Source organism: Hevea brasiliensis, chromosome 16, assembly GCF_030052815.1.
Source record: "Hevea brasiliensis isolate MT/VB/25A 57/8 chromosome 16, ASM3005281v1, whole genome shotgun sequence".
Classification (NCBI taxonomy): domain Eukaryota; kingdom Viridiplantae; phylum Streptophyta; class Magnoliopsida; order Malpighiales; family Euphorbiaceae; genus Hevea; species Hevea brasiliensis.
Genome location: NC_079508.1, coordinates 53,525,557 through 53,535,831, shown reverse-complemented (window position 1 = coordinate 53,535,831; position 10,275 = coordinate 53,525,557). Strand labels below are relative to the sequence as shown.

Below are 10,275 nucleotides of genomic sequence, written 5' to 3'. Positions count from 1 at the left end.
ATGAATAGTTAGGCTTACTACGGGCCTCGAAGGCTTTAGGCTGGCCCAGGTCCTACTACCGGTCCGGCCCATAGGTTGGGTCGTGACAGATATGGTCCATTAAAAAGACTTTGATAGGCCAAGAGAAAGAGTTACACCCACATAATATGAATTAACCTTATTACCAAGCCCAACAAGTAGATAAACAACAAGTGCCCTAATTTCATACAAGTAGTGTATTAGATTGTAGGACCCGGCTTATCAAATTTGCAATGCCATTTAGAGCTGTTCATGGTTCTTGGAAAATCAAACCGAATCAAAGAATTATATCAAACTAATAAAAATCCTACTAAATTAAAGTTATTTTGATATATTAATTCGATTCTTATTTTTTACTAAAAATTGAATCGAAATCATACCGAGCCGAGAATCGAATTTATACATATATTTTTTTATATTTTTTTTAGATATATTATATACTTTTAATATAGTTATATATATTTATATATGTGTATATAATTATAAACTAAATACAACTTAATATTATATTTCATTTTTCTATATTTTTTTAATAATTTTAGTTATAAATTATTAAATTACCTTATAATTCTTAATTATAAATATAGTATTATTTTATATATATATATATATATATATTTCTTTTTTTAAATTTTATTTATATCTTATAATTAAATATTATATGATTAATAAATAGTTAAAATTATATTATATGATATATTTGTATTATTATATTATATAATATATTTAATCCTAAATTATATATACACTTTATAGTTAAAGATTATATAATTTAGAAAGAACTAAAAGATATATTATATATTAATAATCTAATTCAAAACTTAAATGTTAATTTAAGTATGATTTTTTAAGAAAATAATTATATAAAATTATTTTAAGAACCGAGAATAAAATTAAAACTATACCGAGCTGAAGAACAAAGAACTGTATTGAATCGAAACCGAAACATTGAAATTTGATTCCAATTATTAGGCAAACTCCAAATCGAACCAGAGCCAAACACCCTTAATGCCATTCACCTTAGGAACGTCCGCCCATGGCGCTATTCCCTCCTACAGTATCCAAAATCAACAGCCATGAGCAAGTAGAAAACCATAGGTAGGAAAGCCCCTTCAAGATTATAACAGCACGCGAAGTTTAAGGACCCCAAGACAGGGGCGGAGAGAGGAGGGGGGTGGGGTGCCTCGGTTCCCCAACTCTTTTAATTTTTTCCTGCATACATAGAGAAAAAATTAATTTATATTAGATAAAATTATTTTATTTTACCTATTAACTTTTTAAAAAAATAATTATATTATTTTATTAAGATATAAATAATATAAATTATTAAAAAAAATTTTATTATATATTCAAAAATTTTCTAAAATATTAACACCATTAAAAAAAATTATAACTTAATTATATTTTATTATAATATTTATATATATATATATTTTTAAAATATACGGTAAACAGGAAATATATAAAAAATAAAAAATATATAAAAAATAAATATAATTAAATAATTTATTCAATCAATAATGTTAACTCTCCAAAAATAATTTTCTAACTCCGCCCTACCCGAGGAAACGTTCAAACTTAGATTAGTAGCCTAAAGAGGAGACGAAGCAGAAGGGGAGTTCTGTAGGTAAAGGGTGATAGCACCCATCAATCGGCTCTTTCAACCATCGAGAAACTTCCTCCATTCCCTTTGCAATAGAGAGCAACCACCATTAATTTTGCATGTAGCTCAAATAACCATCATCGATGCACTGTGAGCACCCATAACACATATGCAATCGGAAAACGCAAGACTACTCGGGTCAAAACCAAAATCCCTTTCATTGACATCACTGGACCTACAAAAGAAAAACAAAACATATACACAGACCATCCCAAAATGGGAGGGACGAAACCCACCTTGAGGAGGCCGCACACCAGCAATAAGAGAGGGACTTAACCCTAAAGCAAAGTAGGGGAACGACAGAGAAAAAAAAGGAAGAGAGACTCTTCATGGCATGCCTAGGAATATCTCCATTCTGTTATGCTTGCCAGTTAGAAATTTTAACTCTTCTCTTTCTATTTTGTTTATTACAAAAAAATAAAAATTGATTATTTAAATGGTAAATTATAACTTTGATAAAATTACAAGTTAGTTACCTATTTTCAATTTAAATTACAAGTTAGTTCAGATTTGAATCCCTCTTGAGTTATCGGAGTTGTGTTGTTTCTAGGGAAATAGCCTTTTCGTTCAATTTCCATGGACTCCTAGGCCCAATTATATGAATATTTGATCGAGGGCTTGAAAAAAAAGAAGAAAGAAAAGAAAAAAAAGGCCTCAAGTCAAAACTAATGGAGTTGGGCACGGCCATGCCCTGCCCCAAATAAAAAAAAAAAAAAAAAAGGAAGCATGAAGGTCTTCATTTGTAAAACTAATAAAAAATTTTAGACTACTAAATTAACAAGTAATCTACATGCAACTCCTATAAAACGATATTATAATACGTATAGTTGTTAAAATTATGAGGTAACACGTACAATTTTACCAGTTAGGATCATTAAAATAGTAAAACACGTATGTAAAATTAAAATTAAATAAAATTATGGTAAAATCACAATTTTAAATAATTAAATTAAATTAAAAACAACACGATTTTATAAATTTATAAATTTATATTTAAAAATTTTACAATTTATAATATTTCCTTTTAATTTATCAAAATTATTATCATTTGTTAATTTTAACATATTTTTAATTTTTTTTTCAAATTTTTAAATATAGCAATAACTATTATTTTTGCAACTACAATTATTATGTATACATTGTAATTTTTATATTATTTTTTGAACAACTTTTATTATATTTTAATTATCATCTAATTTCTATATATTATTAATCAAATATTTCTATTATTTATATTTACATATTTTCAAAGTTGAAAACTTTAAACTATACTTTCAAATATGAAATTGATATATATTTATATATGTGAATGTGTGCATAATTTTAATTATTCTCATATTGATAACTTGATGAAAAATATTTCACTTAAAATTAAAATAATTTGAATATAAAGTTTCAAAATAAATTAGAAAGTTTCTCTATTACTTTTATATTTAAATAAATATATATATATATATATATTTATTAATACATTTATATAAATATGATTATATACTTTTTTAAAAAAATATTTTTAGTAAGTTGTAAAATTTTATAATTTCACGATTTTATTTTATAATACAATTTTACAGATCCTTCACTGATTCTAAGTTATAAAAGCTAGTTTGACAACCTTGATGATACGTATACTCAATAGAAACCGATTTGAACTTTGAAAGCTAGGTTGGCTGCACACTCTGTCTACTATGGCTTAAGCTCTATTTGGTATTGAGTTTTAGAATCTGAAATTATTTTTCTGAATAAAAGTATCATTTTAGATATTATTAAAAAAATAATTTAAAAAAAATTATTTTATTATTTTAATATTCTTATGATTAAAATTGATTAAATTTATTTTTAATTATTTTTTAACACTATCAAATTAATATATTTTAAAAAATAAATTTCTCAATAATAATTTTAATAATAATATCAAATAGGCCCAGCTTGGAGTTTGCTATTTATTAAAAATTGTAAAAGAATGAGAATGCAAACATGATAAGCTGAGAGATAAGCACAGGAGCGGTTCGATTTAAGGTTAGAATTGGGATTTAATTTCAATCATAGAAGTTGAGGATCTAAGACTGAATTAAAGAATTTTTCTCGATTAAAATTTTAATTTTAATTTTAATTTTTATTTTATTCCCTTTCAGTTTTAGTTCAATTCTATTTAGTTAATTTTATTTAATTTAAAAAATATTTTTTTATTTTCTAAAAAATAAAATTTAACTTTTAATTTAAAATTAAAATAATTTAAATCTAAATTTGATATTTTTTTTTATTTAATTTCAATTTGAGGCCACACACGCACGTTCCCTATCTACCAACTATTATCAGAATGGACATGAGAGGCACTATCACCAGCTTCCACAATAATATTTTTTCTAAATTAATATGCTTATCTAATTTCATATTTTATAAAAATAAATAAATAAATAAATAAAAGCCAAGTCATAGTTTGCAGTAGCTTTTTTTTTTTTTTTTTTTCCTGAGATTAGTAGAAATTGTTTGATAAAAAAGGCTTAAATCTCATTACAAAAAGTGTTCAACCCAACAACAAATTATAATGAGGCCTTAAGCCTGGGGAAACCCATAGCCATTTTAACCCAACTCATCTGCCCTAGCCCAACAAATCAAGATCCAAGGAAACCTAGCAGAGGCAGGTTGTGGATCCGAGCCCGCAAATCCATCTAAGAATTAGATGCAGCACCGTCACCAAGATTCAAAGAACAGTCAGAAAAACTACTACTGCGCCAACCATTCACCGCCGATAAGAAGAGGATATAACTTGAAGAACAAAGCTAGGCCCTTGCATATCACGTGCCTAAAAGAAGAGGACCCTAGCACAGCAACCCACGCAGTAACAACGAATCTACAAGCTCCAACCCAGACAGAGTAAGCACTAGATCCAACCACACACATAAAGTAAAATGGCAATTCCAAAAAGTATTCAAAAAATCTTCCATTAAGAAGCTGCATAAGTCATAACTGGAGAAGTAATCAATATATGTTATATATATGTCTGTGCAGAAGAAAGGCATTTGAATACCAGCTCAGATTGTAACCAAGAAGACTAATCCAACAAACTGGAAATTAGAGTTCTAATCTATTGAACATTTTTGTCATTGAAAGCAAAATTGATGAATCTCGTAAAAGCTTGGAGGTCATTGGGCCTTATAGCGGCATTGCAGTTCTAGTGCTAGAACTGGGTACACTTAGTTTTATCAATGAAATTGCTGGCATAGGAATCCTCAAGCCTATTAACCAAACAAGCCCCAACAAAAAAATCAACCCTAACAACCCGACTCTTCACTTTTAAAATTCTTTTCATAAAAAAAAAAAATAAACTCTGTAATTTGTGCATTTTATTAATAAGAGTATAAGGTTTATTTTTTTACATTTAAAAATTTATATTACAACATCATTAGTACTTAAGAATAAAATTACTAAATGACGTCAATATATGCTTGCGTAGTAAATCTCTTTGTTCTTTTAAATTGACATGCACCTATTTGGATGTATATATTAGTCTGTCAGCTAATTTTTTCACAATAAGAGATAAATATCAGTATATTCTATTTTTTCCCTTTCTTCCTGACTTGGAACTGGATGGATGATATGATTATATAAGGTGAAGTATGTGAGACCTACTTGCCATGCTAATTTAACAGTATAAAGAGACTTACTATGTTAACATACATTGATACCGTTTAACAATTTTTTCTGTAAGTGCTAATGGCGCAATGACACAAATCTCTAATTACAAAATAAATAAATAAATAAATAAATAAATTTCAATCTCATGTCAATAAAACACACAAAACATAAGATATTAAAGTGTAATTTTCCTTAAAAAAAATAGAATCTAAACCCTATAACCTTTAAGAATAGAAGAAATTATATTATATTATTGTGATTCTATATGAAATAATTTATATAAAATGACAAATTAATAAAAAAATTCCGATCAAGTGTAACGTAAAAATTGGTGAATAACACCTACATTTATTCATTATTTAATTTCTATATATTAATATTAACAACATTGTCACAAACATCATAGATAGTATAATGTCACATCTGTTCATAATATCATTATTATTAGTATTTTTACCTTTGTCACTAACACTACTACCCTTATCAATGACCTTTTTAATTATTTATATTGCCCTCCATTATCAAAATTGAAGTTATTAACATTCTCATTACAAAGACATACATATAATTTAAAAATAAGAAAAATTTTTTATCACTTAACTTCATATTCCGTTAGCCACGTATATATACTAGGTATTTAATTATGTGGCTTTCCTCAATTGGACTCCATCAATACAAATACATACTTCAATTAATTAATTAAGATAAAGAGACATGGCAATAATTTAATTATTAGGATAGTGGCGAAGAAAAAAGCCCATGGTATCAAAGGTGCTGCCGCGGTTTTAATGCGCTGGCTATGCTGCGACGTCCAAGACAGGTTCACGGGGCAGCTTGGATACACGTGTACGGCTAATAATGGCCAAATTGTTCATTGTCCAATTGCGTTGGACGACTCAAGACGTCAATATCGTGCATACGTACTCCACGTGTGCTGTTCCCATGCAAAAATAAAAATCTTTTTATTCTTATTCTTTTATAATTTTATTGATTTGATGTTTAAATTTAACATTAGTTTTAGTTTAAAAATTGATTTATTCAAAATTTACTTGAATTGAATTAAATTTATTAATTCATAAAATTATTTTTTTAATAAGAAATATGAAGTCCTTTAATATAATATAAATCTCCATTTCCAATTAGCTCGTCTTGTTAATTATAATATATACTTTCATCTATTAAATTATTTGATTGATTGTTAAAATTGAAGCAAATATTAATAATTAATAGTTAAATTAATAAAATTAAAAATGTGAACTAAAATTAAATATACATAAAAATCCTTCCATCATTAAACTTTTTATGCATATATATATTTTTTCAATGGCTAGAATAATGTTTTATTTATTTATTTATTTTTCTTTTGTATATTGAAATATTTAAAGAAAAATAAACTATCAGCTGGACATGAATATTTAGTTTTATAATATAAATTCGATTTTTTTTTAATTATTAGATTTTGATTTGATGAAATTTAAAATTTTATAATCTTAAATATTACTCTAGTATCACTAATTTAAAATTCATTAATATTTGATACATTCAATTACTACACTGTTATCACAAAAATTCTAAATTTTGATGAGAGTTTTACTAAAAAAATTATAATAATTGTGATGAAAATTTTAATTTAAAAAAATGTAGAAACATCAAAATAATTCAAGAGCTGCGTGAATCCTATGCAATGTGTCTAAGAAATTCGTATTATTTTGAAGATTATATCACATTTTCAATATTAAAATTATTGATTATATATTTTACATGGCTATTTTTATTAATTGAATGAAAAAAAAAATTGGCCTCTTTCCTTCACTATAATTTTGTTAACAAAAACTTGAGGACATTATCAAAATTGAAAGTTTAGTTTTGACTGACTGAATAATATTATAATAAGTATACTAAAATTCATAAAAATTATTAAAATTATAATTATCAAAAGTAAATTGTAATTTCTTGAAATATTTATTTTTTAATTAAATAAATTTAAAAAATTAATATTCATTGTATTTATAAACAGTAATTTTTAAAGTTAAACCTATCTCCAACCCCATAATAAACTACCCAAAATATTTTTGGTGGTCTCAAGCCACTGTCATAAAACTCGGGCAGAAAAAATCTCCCATTTACAATAAGAATTTTATAAAAATTTAATTCAATTGACTTATTTTTTTTATTAATTTTTATATTTAAAGTGAAAAATTTTAATTTTTTTAATTTAAAAAATATTTAAATCAAATTAAAAAAATATTTAAATTAAATATTATTGTATGAGAATTTAATTAAATCCTTTTATTACCAATTGTTTATTGCAAATGTTGCCTTTGAATGTAATGTCTGTAGAATATTAAATTTATAACTTTCATTAATTATTAAGAACAAAATTAAATATATAATTTAGTACTTAATTTTTTTTTTAAGTTATAAGATTAATATAAAATAATTTAAGGTTCTAAATTAGAGAGTACTAAATAAATTACCTATCAATTTATTTTAATATGAAGTTATATAAGTAATTAAATTATTTTACACATTAAAATAATAAATTAATTTAATATTTATATATTATCTTTTATTTCATATTTTTTTTCAATGTAAAATTCCTCACAAGTCATTCTTCTACTCTCCATCATGTCCTCTTAATTAATAAATATGGAGAAAATTTACTTTCTTAATAATTAGCAAGGTGCAGCTTCCTGCCAGAGTGTGAGTAACGCGTAGGCCTTGACAATGGTTAAATATATATATATATATATATATATATATATATTATTTGAACTTTCTTTTTATTCATCAGTTTCTATTTTTAATTTAAAAATTCTGACATATGTAGAGAATGAAAATTCAGAAGCATACAAAAGAAAATTAATGTTTTTAAATTTGAGAAACGTGAAGATGTTGATAGAGAACAACAATATTAGCACACTTAGTTAATTAGAATAGTTGGACCTCTGATAAATTGGCATTACCCTCTTCCGTCTCATCACACCTGCAGCCTGCTGTATGACTTAGGAAATTATATTCTTAATTGCTCTTCTATATTAAAAGGAATATTTAGTAGCCTTTTTTTAAGAATAATAATTAATTTTGTATGTATTTTATACCCTTATCAAGTTAATTTAGTTGATAAAAAATATCATGTTATCTTTTCTAATTAATTAGCATTCAAGTTCGTTGAAGAATATTCTAAAATTATTTATTCTTAATACACCAGATGGATATTAAAATTAGTTAAATATATATATATATATATATATCCTGTGCTAGACGGAATGATTGATCCAAATAAGGAATCTAATGGTGCCGCCTTCAGAAATTTTATATTTGATCGTCCCTGCATTGCCTTTTGTGAGCAGAAAGCGAGTAGAAACGCAATAATGGGTCCAGTCCAATGAAGCTGTAACTAAATCCAAGAGAGACTTAATTATAGAAAGATCGATCCATCTTTAATTAAATTAATTTCATGTTGCCTAGCCTACAAGTTTTAAACCCAGAACAGAAATATGCACTAGCGTAAAGGGATTTGAAGAAATTGTTTAATTTGTAATTTGGTTTTATAATAATGATCCATAATTGTCAGAGATGAATTGATTACATTTTCATGCATGCACTGAGTGATCTAATCTTTGCATTATGACGTCTCCACAGTTTTGTTTTTGTTGGAACATGATTATCTTGATACGCACTCAAGAGGTATGAAATGGAAAGAAAAATGGAGGATAGTTCTCCGAATGAAAATTAATTATTGGTCACATCGATTTAGGATTTACACATGCTTGTGAGCGTTTATCCGTCATCCAAACCTAGCTCCAGAGTCGTCTGAGATCCATCGACTGGTTTTGATTTTCGGCTTTATCTTTCTACTTGGGCTTGAACTTGAGGCCATGACAGAGCCCATGAACGAGACCCATTTGGTTCAGGGAGAAAACCCCATCAGGAGAAGGAATTTAAAAGAGGCAAGTTGCAACAAAAGCAGATTTGCAGAGGATACACGATTGCTTGAACAAGTCAAGAAACGGAGATTGTAAGTACGGCTTAAATATTTAATTAAGCCAGCAATTCCAATCTAAATCACCATAATTAAACTTGATTAATTTAATAGCCGATGTGTGGACATTCTTAAAGCCTTAATTAGAATTTGTGGGTGCGTACTTTACGCTTCGACCCACATGCTATGATATGCAATAGAAATTATAATTAATAATTAAATTCTAGGTTAATCTTGGTGTTTTGTTAGGTGATGAGTTGTGACTTGCTTTGATAAAATAATCTATAGCCTAGCTAGATTATTAGACATGAAAGCTTGATGTTTAGTGTTGGCATTTTCATTGACAGTAAGTCATCATTAGCTTAAATTAAATCCCTATTGTTTTGATTGATGTACATCTAGTCCTTTTTAATTTGATTGGAACAAGGGTGATTTTGAGCACTCTTTTCCCTTAGAGTTAGTTTTCATCAGTGAATTAGATCCGGTCTTATTTTTTTAAGCGATTTTACTCATTTTATATATATATATATATATGAAAATGTTATGTGAATGGAGAATGATGTTAAGTAGTAGAGATTGATTAAAATGCGTTTTTAAACAAAATACAAAAATAAATAAGTTGTTACTCTCCACATAACCAAGTTGATGGTTTTTTAAAAGATGTTGAGTAAGAAAACGACTGGATTAAATTAGGAACAATACCAAATTGGAATTATTAAGAGCTTAATTAGTCAAGGAATCTAATAAACTACAATTTTGGTGATACATTCAAAGGAATGCCAATTGGGTATGGATTTTTCTTTTTATTTTGTTTTGATTGTTTCTGTCCATGCATTGAAAATAGAAGAATGGTAAACCAATGCATGGAATGACTCATTCCTACAACCTAAATTAATTATAGCATTATGCACGGTGTAAATTAATTCCCCAAGAAAGATGGAGATATCCTAGAGAATTAATGTCATATTCATTT

General features: G+C 26.3%; 1 long non-coding RNA gene across 1 annotated transcript; it reads right to left on the bottom strand.

The window, feature by feature from the left end:
• Positions 1-928: 928 nt before the first annotated feature.
• LOC131174512 (uncharacterized) lies at positions 929-2,167 on the bottom strand. The gene is made up of 2 exons (XR_009144841.1): positions 1,579-2,167; positions 929-1,230 (listed from the first exon to the last, which is right to left on the bottom strand). It is a non-coding gene; the product is annotated as an uncharacterized LOC131174512 (long non-coding RNA).
• Between the last annotated feature and the right edge of the window lie 8,108 nt (positions 2,168-10,275).